Raw genomic sequence first — 15,563 nt, 5'->3', positions numbered from 1 at the left:
GATACGTGCACTTAAAATTCATTTGCGTATGTGGCAGAATGGCTATTATGCATCATAGCTTGCAACACGCCTAACAAGCTGCGTTTAAAATTGATGTGATGGATCTAAGAAGTGCCATTTTATAACCTTTCTTAGACCTACTAAGGGGGGAATAGATTGTTATACATCAATGATCACCAACTCGAGTTCTAGACAGGATCAAGATCACCACCGATGACTCGGATAAGTCCCACCAGAAGAGTGGGTGCAAGATGAACCACTAGAGGACAGCAAGGTAAGTTCACGTATGCCCAAAGAGCTCGTAAAAAGGACAAGCTCGCAGACCTAGCTCGCCATAGTTTCATTTCGCACATACCTAAGGAGCGCACAGCCATCCAGGCGCATGTCCAATAGGTACGGAGCCCGCTCAAAATGTTAGTCTTAGAAATATAAAGGACCGAATGCTCTGTATACACGTGTCCAGCAAGCCTGGAGTCCGCCGAGAATATAAGTACTAGAGGCAGTGGAGTCAAGACAAAATAATGGGGTCCTAGTAGTGGGGTCCTATCATGAGCTGTAATAGCATTTGTAACATGTATAAATACCCGAATACTCCTATGAATAACACATAAGAAAATATTACTCAACAAACCTATGTTTTATCTAGCAGAGTGGTGATAAGTCTTGAAAAATGTGGACATTATATATAATAATAATAATTATATGTTATTATTTAATATTATAAAATATTAGCCCAAATTAAAATTGATCTAATTTGGTTAAGGTTTATTGGGCTTTAGTTATTAAATAAAGTATGCAACAAATATGTGTAATACTCTAGTAACTAATTTCTAATTGATGATGGGCTGATTAGAAATTAGGGTTAATGTGCAAAAGTTATATATTAGGATTGTGGTCCCAAATTACACATATGTAACTTTTCTAATATCTAATCTTTAGAAAATAGACTTCTCTGAATTACTTGTATCCTAATTTAGAAGATCCAAATCACAAGATCTAAAGTATCAAGAAATCAATGGATTCAAATACGCTTTTGCATCTAAATTTATTTTTTATTTACTCTTGATGGTCTAACATGATAGGTCCTAGTTTGTTAAGTTTTATATTTGATCTTGTTTTACGGTTTTAACAAGTGGCATCTGAGCCTCGTCATGTCGAACAATTGATAATGAATTATTTATTTGATGTTTCGGTTATACACATTAAACCTTTTGAATTTATATTAAAAGTTTTAGGGTTTAAAATAAAAATTGTACAAATTTTAAGGCTATATGTCGAAGTTTTTAAATTTTAGGGTTTAGAATATATGCGTGATCTTGAAAATCAAAGATAGTTGAAATTCTTGTTTGCTTCAATTAATTTGATTTTGTAAGTTCATACATACACACACGCATATGAGAGCTAGCGATATTAATGAAGTTTGTGATTAAAGACCAGATTTGAAGTGATTGTTATGATAGTAAGTGGATTGAGTCTAAACATTGCTACTTTCTAAATATATAGATTGTTTGGGTGCTGCGAAAACAAAAAGTATTTTGAAATTTGTTTTTTTTTTTCGGTTTTGAATTTTATTAAACTTGATAGTTTAAAGAAGGGACGTAGGTTTATGCTTCTATTATTTGTAAGTTTGTTCTTTTTAGTCATTATTCATTGATTATGGTTAAAAAAAAATTAAAAGTCAAGTTTTCAAGGAAGTATCAAATTAGAATTTGTTAGAATTAAGTTACTCGAATCCTTATTTAAGTAAAATACGGTGGTAAAATAAAATAAAAAAATTCATATAGAATTACACTTCTTTTATTTTATTTTAGAATAAGGTTTTTAAACCTTATTAAATTATATCTATTTGATATTGATTAGAATAAGGTGTTTCAGTCTTACTAGAATATGACTTTACAAGCCTATAAATAGACATAGTCTATTCCTCTTGTATTGAATTCGAATTCGACATAGTGAATTTTCTTCTTCTCTGCCCATAGTTTTTTTCTGAAAGGGTTTCCACATAAAAATCTGTGTGTTTTTTATTTTTATTTATTTTATTTTTCACAGAATTTGATTTGGTATGTTGTGTTTTGACGTTGATCTATCCTTTTAATTTATTTGATTATAAATTGATAATGGTGCAGTAGATTTATGAACAGTTTTGGTGTTGCCAAATTTTATATACAAGTGATAGTTAATTATTGGCCTTTCAATTTATATATAATTTATGATTAGTTTTGATATTTATATATGAACGAGTTTATATATTTTTATCAATTATTTTAAGGGTATAATGCGTGACTTGGTTATTATTAAATCTATAAAATTTTATGATTTTAAATTTTTATATTGATGCTAAGGTTGTGGTGATATTTTTTATGGATTCAATTATATATATTATTAAATTGATTTATAAACATTCATTTGGGATATTTTGATGTTAATTCATGATAAATTAAATTCATTCTTATAAAATTTGATTTTGAATTTTATTATAAAATTGAATGGCCGTTTGTATTTCATCAAAGATTAAGGTATTTGGTTTCTCATTCAGCATTGAGACAACTTTATTTTAAGTTATTGTTACAAAATGTTAAATTTGAATATGGGTATGTTTATATATATTTTAAAATAACTTAATTGAAATAATAAGTTGCCAAAATGACATCTGTTATTAAAATTATTCTATTTTAAAATATAAAAGGTTGTGTGTATGTAAATTAAGTTATGTTAATATTGATCAGTTCAATGGAATGTTAATATTGTGACAGTTATTTAGTTTTACATGTGAGTAATAAATCAGAAAAAAAGATTTATTATTTGATATGTTTTTATTGTCAATGTTTGATTACTACAATAAGTATTATTTGCAAGTTAATAGTTTTTCCAAAGATGGAATATTAATGGAGTGTCGATATCTTGAGATATGATTTACCTTTATTCAAATTATTTTGATTTAAATTTGAAATATTTTGAAACAAATAAATTTAGATTTTGGCTTTAGGATTTAATTAAGGATGTCTAATATTTTAAATAGATTAGTTGAAACAAAATGACACCTAAGTCCTCTTTTATGTATATTAGTTTATTTAAAATATCAATATGATTATATTTTTTTGTGATTTGTGCATTTATTAATTAACCAAAAGGTAAGTTACTATTTGGCAGAATTTCAACAACATCTGTGGTGATAAATGTGTGACAATTATAAGGTATTTTATGTGAGTAATAAGTTAGTCCAACGGTTGATTCATTATTTGACATAATTTATTGTCAATGTTTGATTGTTACAACAATAGTATTCTGTTAATATTATTGTCCAAAGACTTGATATTAATATTGTATTTGGTATCTTAAGATGAGATTAGCCACTATTTTGAATTTATTGTTTACTTATGAATATTCATGTAAGCTTATTTTTATATATTTTGTTCTATATTCAACTAGTTCATCTTGTGCTGCCACAACATCTGTTAATATAAATTCTATACTCATACTTAATGGGACTAATTTTAAGAAATGGAAAAGGCACTTACTTATAGTGCTTAGATGTATGGACATAAACCTTGTACTAAGGGAAGAACAACCTGCACATATCACTGCGGCAAGCACCCTTGATGCTAAAAGAGATTTTGAGAGGTGGGATCATTCAAACCGCATGAGTCTAATGATCATGAACACAACATTCCAAAAGCCTTTAGGGGCATAAAATCTGAGGAGATTACTCTGGCGAAGGGTTTCATTGACGAAATTAAGAAACATTTTGTCAAAAACGATAAGATTGAGATGGCATCACTTTTGACTTCTTTAATGTCTGTGAAGTATAAGGGTCAAGGAAACGAGATGGAGTGCATTATAGAGATGTTCCATATTGCTTCAAGACTTAAGGCATTTAAGATTGAACTTTCTGAGGAATTGCTTGTTCTTATGATTTTGGTATTGCTTCTTGCATAGTTTAATCAATTTAGAATTAGTTACAACTATCAAAAGGTGAATGAACTCTAAATAAGCTCATTTCTCATTGTGTGCAAGAGAAAGAAAGGTTGAAATATGATAAGTCTAAAACTGCTCATTTGGTTAGTGCCTTTAAAGACAAAAACTTACATTCTAAATAAAATACCCACTAAAATAGCTGCAAAAACACCTTATGAGCTTTGGACAAGTCGAAAGCCTAGTCTAAAACACTTTCACATTTGGGGATGTCTAGTTGAGGTAAGGCCTTATAGCCACATAAAAAGAAATTGGAATCTAAAATAGTGAGCAGCTACTTTCTTGGTTATTCTGAGCGATCTAAGGACTATAAGTTTTATGGTCCCATAATTAGGAATGTTTTTTAGATAGGTACTATAACATTTTTTGAAGATGTAGAGTTTGGATGAAGAAATAAGGTTAGAGACATTTCTTTTGAGGAGGAAATGGATTTTAACTCAGTTCTTGCTATAACTTTTGATGATGTTCAGGTTTTCATACTTATCATTGATCAAGAAGTGAATCCAGGACCTCAACAAGACAATGTTGACCCTATTCAAGATGAGGTAACTGTTCTAGCAGAACAAGCTCAACAACCTCAAGAACAAGTGTTCTTAAGGAGGTCCATGAGAGAGGAGAAATGTTATTTCAAATGATTATGTTGTATTTCTCCAAGAATATGAGGATGGCCATGGGATGATGAAAGATGATCAAATCAACTTTCATCAAGCCATGAAAATTTCTAATTCTCAAAAGTGGATTGATGCCATGCAAGAAGAGTATAATTCTATGTAAAACAATAAAGTTTAGGAACTTGTCCAATTACTTGAAGGTGAAAAATCAATTTGTTGTAAATGGATATTTAAAACCAAGAGGGATGCAAATGATAATATGGGGAGGTATAAGGCACATCTTGTAGCTAAATGATATACTTAGAAATAAAACATTGATTTTACAGAGACTTTCTCTCCAGTTTCATAGGAAGACTCTTTTAGGACAATCATGACATTTGTTGCTCATCTTGATCTTGAGTTACATTGGATGGATGTTAAAACTGTGTTTTTCAATGGCAACATTAAACAAACAATTTAAAAGGTACAATTAAAAAAGTTTGAGTTGGGAGACCTATAGAATATGGTTTGCAAATTAACAAAATTCATTTATAGATTCAAACAAGCTTCCCATTAATGGTACCACAAGTTTCATCAAGTAATTAACTCATTCGATTTTGAGATGAATATTGTCGATGATTGCGTGTATCACAAATTCATTGGGAGTAAGTATATATTCATGGTTCTATATGTCGATAACATTTTGCCTGCCACTAATGATATAGGCTTATTGTACGAAATCGAGAGATTTTTATCTAAGTATTTTGAGATGAAAGATCTTGAGGATGCCTTTTTTGTTTTAGGAATTCAGATACATCGAGACTGACCTCGGGATATTCTTAGATTGTCACAAAAGAGCTATATTGATAAAGTACTAAAAAGGTTTGGCATGCAAAGTTGTAGACCTGGTGACACCCCTATTACTAAAGGAGACAAATTTAATCTTACTCAGTGCCATAAAAGTAACCTTGAAATTCAGAAATGTAAAAGATTCCCTATGCATCAATTGTTAGGAATCTAATGTATGCTCAAATATGTACACATTCAGATATTGCGTACATTGTTAGGATGTTAGGTAGACTTTTAAGCAACCTAGTATAGACCATTGGATAACAGCCAAGAGGGTTATGAGGTATCTTTAGAGAACAAAAGATTACATGCTCACATATCGGAGGACTGATAAGTTAGAGATCATTAGGCATACAAATTCCGATTTTGATGGAATATTAATGCAAAATTTAGTCACTAGGGTGCAAATTGTGACAATAATTGGTAGTCTTATATTCCAATATCAATAGAAGCATATCAAAGTCAAAAGCACATTGACTTTAAGTTCCTAATTGTTAAAGTAAAAGTTCAGAGTGATTAGGTGTCTATAAAGCATATTGGGACAAACTCTATGATTGTAGACCCACTTACTAAGGGACCACACCTAAGGTTTTAAAAGAACACACTACTCATATGGGTGTAATATCATTCCAAGATATTTAATTTTAGTGAGAGTTTGTAATTTTAAATACTTTTCTTTTATAGACACATTTTTTTTGTTATTTCAGTTTATGAATACCAATGATATTTTCTGCAGATGAGATATTAAAAAAGTTACGTATGTGTAATTTGGTTCTGCTAATATACGTGATTAGAGATGAATTTAGTTATAATATATGTAACGAAAGTCACATCAGTTCTATGTTAACATAATTAATGGACAAGATTGTTCGGAATACAATTTAGATATGATAGTAAAGTTTTGAGCTCATAAGGTTATAAAATGACCTGTAATTATAGAGTAATCAATATATATATGTGGTCCAAGTGGGAGATTATTGGAAAATGTAGACATCATATGTATAATAATAATAACTACATATTATTTACTATCATAAAAGATTAGCCCTATAACACCCCCAAACCCGGCCTAGACGTTATGGCCGAATCTGGTGATGTCACATAAGAGAGATTTTGAAACTGCATTGACATTAAAATAGTTCCAATTATTAACTTGCACTTAGTCCAGGAAAACGCGTCCTAATTGATCTGACTTAAAATATTACTTTTACGCAGAAGCTTTTAAAACCATTTTCGTATGCGTGGTAGTTTTGTAAATATTCGGTACTTTTGAAACCCGAGTTTTCCTACCACTAGCAGTAAGAACCATAAAGCATTTCAAAATCCAAAATTAAGTAAAATTTGTAAAGGCCTTAATTACATCAAAATTTCCCCAAATAATAATTAGATTATAAGTAAAAAGAAAATAGTCTAAACGGAAAAATCGTGTGGCCACCGCTGAGTCCTCCGCTGTACCAATCTGTCAAGTCTGGGGATTACCTACACAGATTAAACAAAAAAAAAGGTGAGTTTTTGAAAACTTAGTGTGTAATCCCTACAGAAATCATGCAAAAGGCACATATCATATCATAATTATAATCAGTCTAGGCCGGGGCCCCTTAGAGAAATCAGTGTAGGCCTTAGCCCACTTAGATGCAGAATCAAATATGTATATCAGGGTGTTGGCCAATCTCAGATACAGTATGCAGAACAAAACAGATTAAACAGAGCCCTACCCACCAGCCTCTACACACCAACTCCGTCCAACCCTACACACCATGTGGGGATCAAATCGACCCACCCATCCCTATATACCATGTTGTACCTAATGCTCAACTTTAACCTACTGACAAGTCAAACAGCATGCAAGTAAGTCAGTAACCTCAGGCTTCAACCCCAGCCACTGGTACAACTCTCACAGATCTCGATACATTTTATTGCTGCCGGGATGCATAGCGTAAGGACTACTATGCGCTTCCCGCAGAATCGATTGTCTCAAATCCTCATCATTCGGTACACAAATCTGACCGCGAAAACATAGTACCCCATCACTGTTCAACCCAAAATTCGTAGTGTTACCACTCTCAATCTACCCGAACCGAAGACCCAAAGACTCATCCTCTAACTGTTTACCTTTAATCTGATCTATCCAAATTGGTTTAACCTGCAGCTCGGTTAATAAACTACCATCATCAAATAAACTGAGGCGAGCAAACACTGCCCTCAGATCAGTCACAACCCTACGGATCAACGCATTGGCCACCACATTGGCCTTACCAGGATGATACTCGATATTGTAGTCATAGTCCTTAAGTAGTTCAACCTATCTAAGCTGCCTTAGGTTCAACTCATTCTGGGTGAGGAGATATTTGAAGCTCTTGTTATTAATATAGATAGTACAGTTCTCACCGTACAGATAGTGCCTCCAGATTTTTAAAGCAAATACAACCGCTGCCAACTCCAAATCGTGCGTCGAATAGTTAGCTTTATGAGTCTTGAGTTGTTAAGATGCATAAACAACTACCTTTCCGTCTTGCATCAGAACACAACCCAGACCTACATACGACGCATCATTGTATACCACGAAGTCTTTACCGAGATCACACTGTATCAGAACAGGAGCCTGAGTTAAAATCGTCTTGAGCTTATTAAAGCTCTCCTACTGTGCATCAGTCCAAACGAAAGGAACTCCCTTACGCAGTAGCTTAGTCATCGGAGCTACAATCAAAGAGAACCTTTCTACAAAACATCAATAATATCCAGCCAGCTCCAGAATGCTGCGGATCTTAAACATATTTTTTAGCTACTTCCAACCCAGCACAACCTGAATCTTATGAGGATCAACTCGTATCCCCTCAGCAGAAACTACATGTCCTAGAAGTGTCACTTCCCGAAGCCATAACTCACATTTGCTGAACTTCGCATGCAACTATTTCTTACGAAGAATTTGTAGAACCACTCTGAAATGCTCATCGTGTTCATCTTCTGTCTTAGAATATACCAAGATGTCGTCAATGAACACTACCACAAACTGATCCAAGTAGGGCTGAAATACTCGGTTCATTAAATCCATAAACGCCGCCACATATTATTTACTATCATAAAAGTTAGCCCTGTAACACCCCAAACTCAGCCTGGACGTTATGGCCGAATCTAGCGATGTCACATGAGAGTGATTTTGAAACCGCATTGACCTTAAAATAGTTTTAATTATTAACTTGCACTTAGTCCGGGAAAATGTGTTCTAATCGATCTGATTTAAAACATTACTTTTACGCGGAAGCTCTTAAAACCATTTTCATATGTGTGGTAGTTTTGTAAATATTTTGTACTTTCGAAACTCGAGTTTTCCTACCACTAGAAGTAAGAACCATAAAGCATTCAACATCCCAAATTAAGTAAAATCCGTAAAGGCCTTAATTACATCAAAATTTCCCCAAATAATAATTAGATTATAAGTAAATAGAAAATAGTCCAAGTGGAAAAATTGATTGGCCACTGCTGAGTCCTCCGCTGTACCAATCCGTCAAGTCTGAGGATTACATACACAGATTAAACAGAAAAAAAAAGGGTGAGTTTTCGAAAACTTAGTGTGTAATCCCCACAAAAATCATGCAAAAGGCAGATATCAGATCATAATCATAATCAGTCTGGGCCGGAGCCCCTTAGAGAAATCAGTGTAAGCCTTAGACCACTCAAATGCAGAATCAAATATATATATCAGGGCCTTGACCCATCTCAGATACAGTATGCAAAATAGAACAGATTAAATAGAATCCTACTCACCAGTCTTTACACACCAACTCCGTCTAACCCTACACACTATATGGGGATCAAATCGACCCACCCATCCCTACACACTATGCTGTACCGAATGTGGCACATAATCAGATAATTGCAGCTGTGCTGCCAGTTATCAAGCTTAGGAGCCTTTCGAAATACTTCCTCCATATTTATTAACCCAACCCTGATGCAATGCAGCATACAATACAAGACATGTAAATATGCAATTAACAGATCATATATACAAATCGGTGAGTATGTTAAGGCAAGTATACACATATTCAAATCACGAAATTAAGGGGTCAAGTAACTCTCACTGACCCTGCAGTAGGTCCCAGTCGACTTGGGCGACCCAAGCAACCATTCAGAGTGTTTCAGAAAATTAGGCTCACATGCCCATGTGGCTGTCCATGTAGGCCCATAAGCTCTTATGTACCACACGGCCCAAGTTGGCCTTGATTATGTGGGTCACACAGCCTGGCTTAGAATTTCACATGCCCATATAGGCCCACACGGCCCAATTTGTTGAGCCCGTGTCTCGCACACTGCTTCACCGGCCATCACACGAATGTGTCATGCACTCGTGTCTTACATGAACGGCCTGGCTATCGATCACACATTCGTGTACTGCGACATGGTCTGTCACACGAGCGACCACACGTCTGTGTGGTGTCGACAGTCTCATTTTTTAACTTTCACTGATTCTTGTTTTATGTGTTTTCAGGTACACACCTGATATCATTTTGCTGTCTAAACAGTCCTGAGCACTCCAGTACCTAAAACCGACAATTCAACGTCCTCAATTAATGACAAACTAAGACTTAATGAGATTAAAATGCAACATTCCTCCAAATAAAAATTGAATGTCTTACCTTTGATCGAAACGAAGACTTTGCGCACTCAACTCACTGAATAGGAACGATTCGCAGACCCTTGGTTAAACCTTAAACACCATCAATACTCTTCTTACTAAACTATCAAGAAAAACAGTTAAGATTCATTGATTATAACTTATCGAAAGCGTGACTCGAAGATGAACAAGAGGAACGATTGGAAGAAGAGAAGGAAAATAGACAGAGGGGAAGTGTAAGAGAATTTCGACAGCAAAAGAACAAAGAAAGTGGGAAAGAGGGAAAAAGAATAGCCAAATTTTCAAAAAAGAAAAACAACTTAACTGAACAGAATCTGGTAACCCCTAAATTCTTTCCATTAATTCTCTCTACCCACTTCCCCCACTTCCTCCATTACTTAGAATTTCGATTTGACCAAAACTCCATCGGTCAAACGAGCAAAAATAAACTCCCGTGCTCACGCAGAGATTCGAATCCCTGACATCCAACTCACCAATACACAACTTAACCATCAGACCAGCAGGCCCATTCTGATATGAAATTACCAATAATTGAATATAAGTCTGCTACTCAAGAATAAGGCTCAAATCAGAGAAATACCAAAATTTTCCCAGGACTAGACTTGAACTTGGGACCTCACATGCACACCCAAAACACTTAACCACTGAAGTAGATACACAGTTGTATGTCACGAATTCTCAAAAAACAAAAATATAAATTTTGGGGAATTACAACTCTACCCCTCTAAAAGAAAATTTCGGCCTCAAAATTTACCTGATCAGAATAGATGAGGATACTGCTGGCGCATTGCATCCTCAGGCTCCCACATAGCCTCCTCAGTGCTATGATTCCGCCACAACACCTTTACTAAAAGAATGGATTTCCTCCTCAGAACGTTAACTCCACGATCCAGAATCTGAACCGACTCCTCCCCGGAGGTCAGAACTAGTCGAACCTCAATCTTTTCTACGAAACAATATGCGTGGGATCAGAACGGTAACGCGTCAACATTAAGATATGGAACACATCATGAATACGATCTAATTCTAGAGGTAGCTCCAACTGATATGTGACTGGTCCCACTCGTCTCAAAATTTGATACGGCCCAATAAACCGAGGGCTCAGCTTGCCCTTACGACCGAACCTCAGTACCTTCTTCCATGGCGAGACCTTGAGAAAAACGAAGTTTTTCACTGAATACTCTATCTCTCGACGCTTCAGATCTGCATAGGACTTCTGCCTATTAGAAGCCACTTTCAGTCGATCCTGAACCAATCTACCTTTATCCTCAGTTTCAGAAACCAATTTTAGGCCCAAAATACGTCGCTCACCCAACTCAATCCAACACAAGGGAGTGCAACACTTACGACCATACAGTGCCTCGTAAGGTGCCATCTGTATACTAGATTGGTAGTTGTTATTGTAAGCGAAATTTGTTAATGGCAAGTACTCCTCCCAACTGCCTCGGAAGTCGATCACACAGCTCCTCAACATGTCCTCTAGTATCTGAATCACCCTATCTGTTTGACCATCTGTCTGAGAAAGGAAAGTAGTACTGAAGTCTAATCTCGAACCTAGAGCTTCATAAAGCTTCTTCCAAAATCGAGACGTGAAACGTGGATCCCTATTAGAGATGATCGATACAAATACCCCATGTAGCCTCACTATTTTGGAAATGTACAGCTTAACCAATTTCTATAGAGAGAAGTTTGTCTTGACCAGAATGAAGTAAGTAGACTTTGTCAATCAATCCACGATGACCCAGATAGAATCTTTCTTGGTGGGTGTTAGAGGCAAACCTCTAATGAAGTCCGTTGTTACTCGCTCCCATTTCCACATTGGTATCTTAACCGGCTGCAGCAAACCTGAATGTACCTAATGCTCAGTCTTAACCTACTGACAAGTCAAACAGCATGCAACGAAGTTGGTAACCTCAAGCTTCAACCCCGACCACCAGTACAACTCTCGCAGATCTCGGTACATTTTATTGCCGCCGGGATGCATAGCATAAGGACTACTATTCACTTCCCTTAGAATCGATTGTATTAACCCTCATCATTCGGTACACAAATCCGACCGCAAAAACATAGTACCCCATCACTGTTCAGCCTAAAATTCGTAGTGTTACCACTCTCAATCTGCTCGAATCGAAGACCCAAAGACTCATCCTCCAACTATTTACCTTTAATCTAATCTATCCAAATTGGTTTAACCTGCAGCTCAGCTAATAAACCACAATTATCAAATAAACTGAGGCAAGCAAACATTGCCCTCAGATCAGTGACAACCCTAAGACTCAACGCACCGGCCACCACATTGGCCTTACCAAGGTGATACTCGATATTTCAATCATAGTCCTTAAGTAGTTCAACCTATCTACGCTACTTAAGGTTCAACTCCTTCTGGGTGAGGAGATATTTGAGGCTCTTGTTATCAATGTAGATAGTACAACTCTCACCGTACAGATAATGCCTCCAGATTTTTAAAGTAAATATAATTGCTGGCAACTCCAAATCGTGCATCTAATAGTTAGCCTCATGAATCTTAAGCTGTTGAGATACATAAGTAATTACCTTTCCGTCTTGCATCAGAACACAACCCAGACCTACATGCAATGCATCACTGTATACCACGAAGTCTTTATCGGGCTCACGCTGTATCAGAATAGGAGCCTGAGTTAAAATCGTCTTGAGCTTATCAAAGCTCACCTGCTGTGCATCAGTCCAAACGAAAGGAACTCCCTTACGCAGTAGCTTAGTCATCAAAGTTGCAATCAAAGAGAACCTTTCTATGAAATGTTAATAATATCCAGCCAGCTCCAGAATACTGCAGATCTCAGACACATTTTTCAGCTGCTTCCAACCCAGCACAACTTGAATCTTACAAGGATCAACTCGTATCCTTGATAAATCGTAATTTATACATATTTTTTACCCCATGCTTAACACATTTTATGGATGATTTTCCCTTAGAATTGGTGAATTCGATGCTTCTAATGCCTTAATTTCATGTTTTATACTTAGAAGAACATAGGAGAGAGAAAGAAGCGAGAAAAGGGCCAAAAACAGAAAAAATAGGCCAAAGTACGAAATCAACACAGCCTGGACTTCCTCAGACAGGCAGACCACACTGCCGTGTCAATTTGGCAGAATCGAAGCACGACTCACACAGGCGTGTCACACGGACGTGTCCCTACCGAGCCCTAGTTGAGTCCAATTCGGAAAAGGCTAATTTCGAGGGTTCTTAGGCATTCCAATGCCTATAAATACACCCTAGAGGGGGAAGGAAAGAGGAGGCACAGAGAGGGAGGAAGGAATTACTCGAAGAAAGCCGATTGTTCCATCTCAGAAGCCGGATCCAACATCAAAACTGAAGATCTCCCCTCAATTTCCCTTCAGGAATTTTAGGTTTTCTTTATATTTTGTATTCGTTATTCTTCTGAGATGTTTTCCTTTTTAGTTATGAACTAAACCCCCTAAATACCTAAAGGGAATGAAACCTAAGACGAATCTTGTTATTATTTTCTGAATTGTATGATAAATATTTAACTTGTTCTTAATTCTTATTTTGATATCCCAGGATACTGATTAAAGAAAAGCTCTTATTCAGAGGAGGAATAGACCCTGTCTAAGATTACATTTGTCATAATTAAGCAGACTTGATTGCGCGCCTAGAGATAGGGTGACAAGATTTTGCCGGATTAGGGTGAAACCTAATAAGGGGATCCATAAATTGAGTTAATGCAACCCTAGGGTGTTAATTAGAGAAAAGTCTCAATTATTCAATCTAGGGATTAGACGTTATTAGTCTTGAATAGGGATAATAACATAACTTAAGGATCTCTACGGAATAAGTTAAATGAATAAATCATCCGATTCGGAGTCAGAATAACAAGTAAAGTCTAGGTGGATTTTTCCTTAGGTATTGTCTTAATTCAATCATTTTCTGAAAGTAATCCCCCTATTCTAATTTCTGTGAATTCTTAGTTTAGATAATTAGTTAGTTAAAACAAAACCCCCTTATTCTTAGGCTAGTTAATAAAAAGACAGTCATTACTAGTACTTTTAGTTCCTTTTGGGTTTGACAATCCGGTCTTGCTAAAACTATACTACTGTTCGATAGGTACACTTGCCTACATCGTGGTAATAGTTAGTTTCAAGATCGATTCATTATAAGTATTTAAAACCTATCACACAAAAATCGCGATCAAGTTTTTTGGCGCCGTTGCCGGAGAACTAAGATATTAGGGACGCTTAATTTTTATTACTTTAGCCATTTATTTTTCTTGCAATTTAATTTAATTTAAATTTTATTTTTATTTATTAATTTACTTTTTCTTTCTCTTGGCAGGTTTTTATACTTTATGACTAGAAGAAACCCGTCAGGACCACTACTTTTTGATGAAGAAATCGATCGCACAGTTCGCAGAAACCAAAGAGAAATAAGGCCAAGCGTAAGATACACAGAGAACGAGCAAGAGGACGATACTCAACCCCTAACCGAAGAGATGGCTGAAAACCAAGACAATCAGCTACCTCCTGCAATTGCGGTTAATCAAAATCTTGCTCCACGCACTATGTATGATTATGCTAAACCTTCTTTAACAGGAACTAAATCGAGCATAGTTAGACCTACTGTAGCTGCAAATACTTTTGACCTGAAACCTAACACAATTCAAATGATACAACAGTTTGATCAGTTTGATGGTTTGCAGGATGAAGATCCCAACGCTCACTTAGCAAACTTTTTGGAACTATGCGATACATTTAAAATCAATGGCATTTCTGATGATGCCATACATCTTCGGTTGTTTCCATTTTCATTGAGGAACAAAGCTAAACAGTGGTTGAACTCGTTACCACGAGGGTCAATTACTACTTGGGAACAAATGACCGAAAATTTTTTGCTAAAATATTTTTCGCCGGCTAAAACGGCTAAATTACGTAATGATATCTCTTCTTTTGTGCAGATGGATTTAGAAACACTTTACGATGCATGGGAGAGATATAAGCACTTACTGAAAATGTGCCCTCACCATAGGTTACCGCTTTGGCTATAGGTTCAGACGTTCCATAATGGCCTGAATCCTTCGACTCGACAAATGGTTGATGCAGCTGCTGGTGGAACCATCAATAATAAAACACCTGAAAATGTTTATGAATTTATTGAAGAGATGTCACTGAATAACTATCAGTGGCAAGTCATGAAGACTAAGCCAAATAAAACAACATGCGTTTATAACGTCGATTCGGCTACTATGCTGTCAAACCAGGTAGAACTTCTAAATAAAAAGATTGATGGTTTACTTGGTTCTACTCAGGTACATCCAGTAATGAGGTGCGAGAAGAATGGAGGAGGAGCATGCACAGAGTATCAACCCTTTAACCCTAGCATCGAGGAGGAACAAGTTCAATATATGAGTAACAATAACTCTAGATCCCAAAATAACCCATATAGTAACACTTATAATGCAGGTTGGAGGAACCATCCTAATTTCTCATTGGGGCGGTCAAGGAAATCAAAGACCACAACATCCTCT

At 35.8% G+C, this 15,563-nt stretch overlaps 1 non-coding gene across 1 annotated transcript; it reads right to left on the bottom strand.

Moving 5' to 3' along the window:
- Positions 1 to 14,960: 14,960 nt before the first annotated feature.
- LOC128281169 (small nucleolar RNA R71) lies at positions 14,961 to 15,067 on the bottom strand. The gene has a single exon (XR_008271381.1). It is a non-coding gene; the product is annotated as a small nucleolar RNA R71 (small nucleolar RNA).
- Between the last annotated feature and the right edge of the window lie 496 nt (positions 15,068 to 15,563).

This window comes from Gossypium arboreum, chromosome 9 (assembly GCF_025698485.1).
Source record: "Gossypium arboreum isolate Shixiya-1 chromosome 9, ASM2569848v2, whole genome shotgun sequence".
NCBI lineage: Eukaryota > Viridiplantae > Streptophyta > Magnoliopsida > Malvales > Malvaceae > Gossypium > Gossypium arboreum.
Note: the sequence above shows the minus strand (reverse complement) of the source record. Positions and strands in the feature narration are given on the sequence as shown.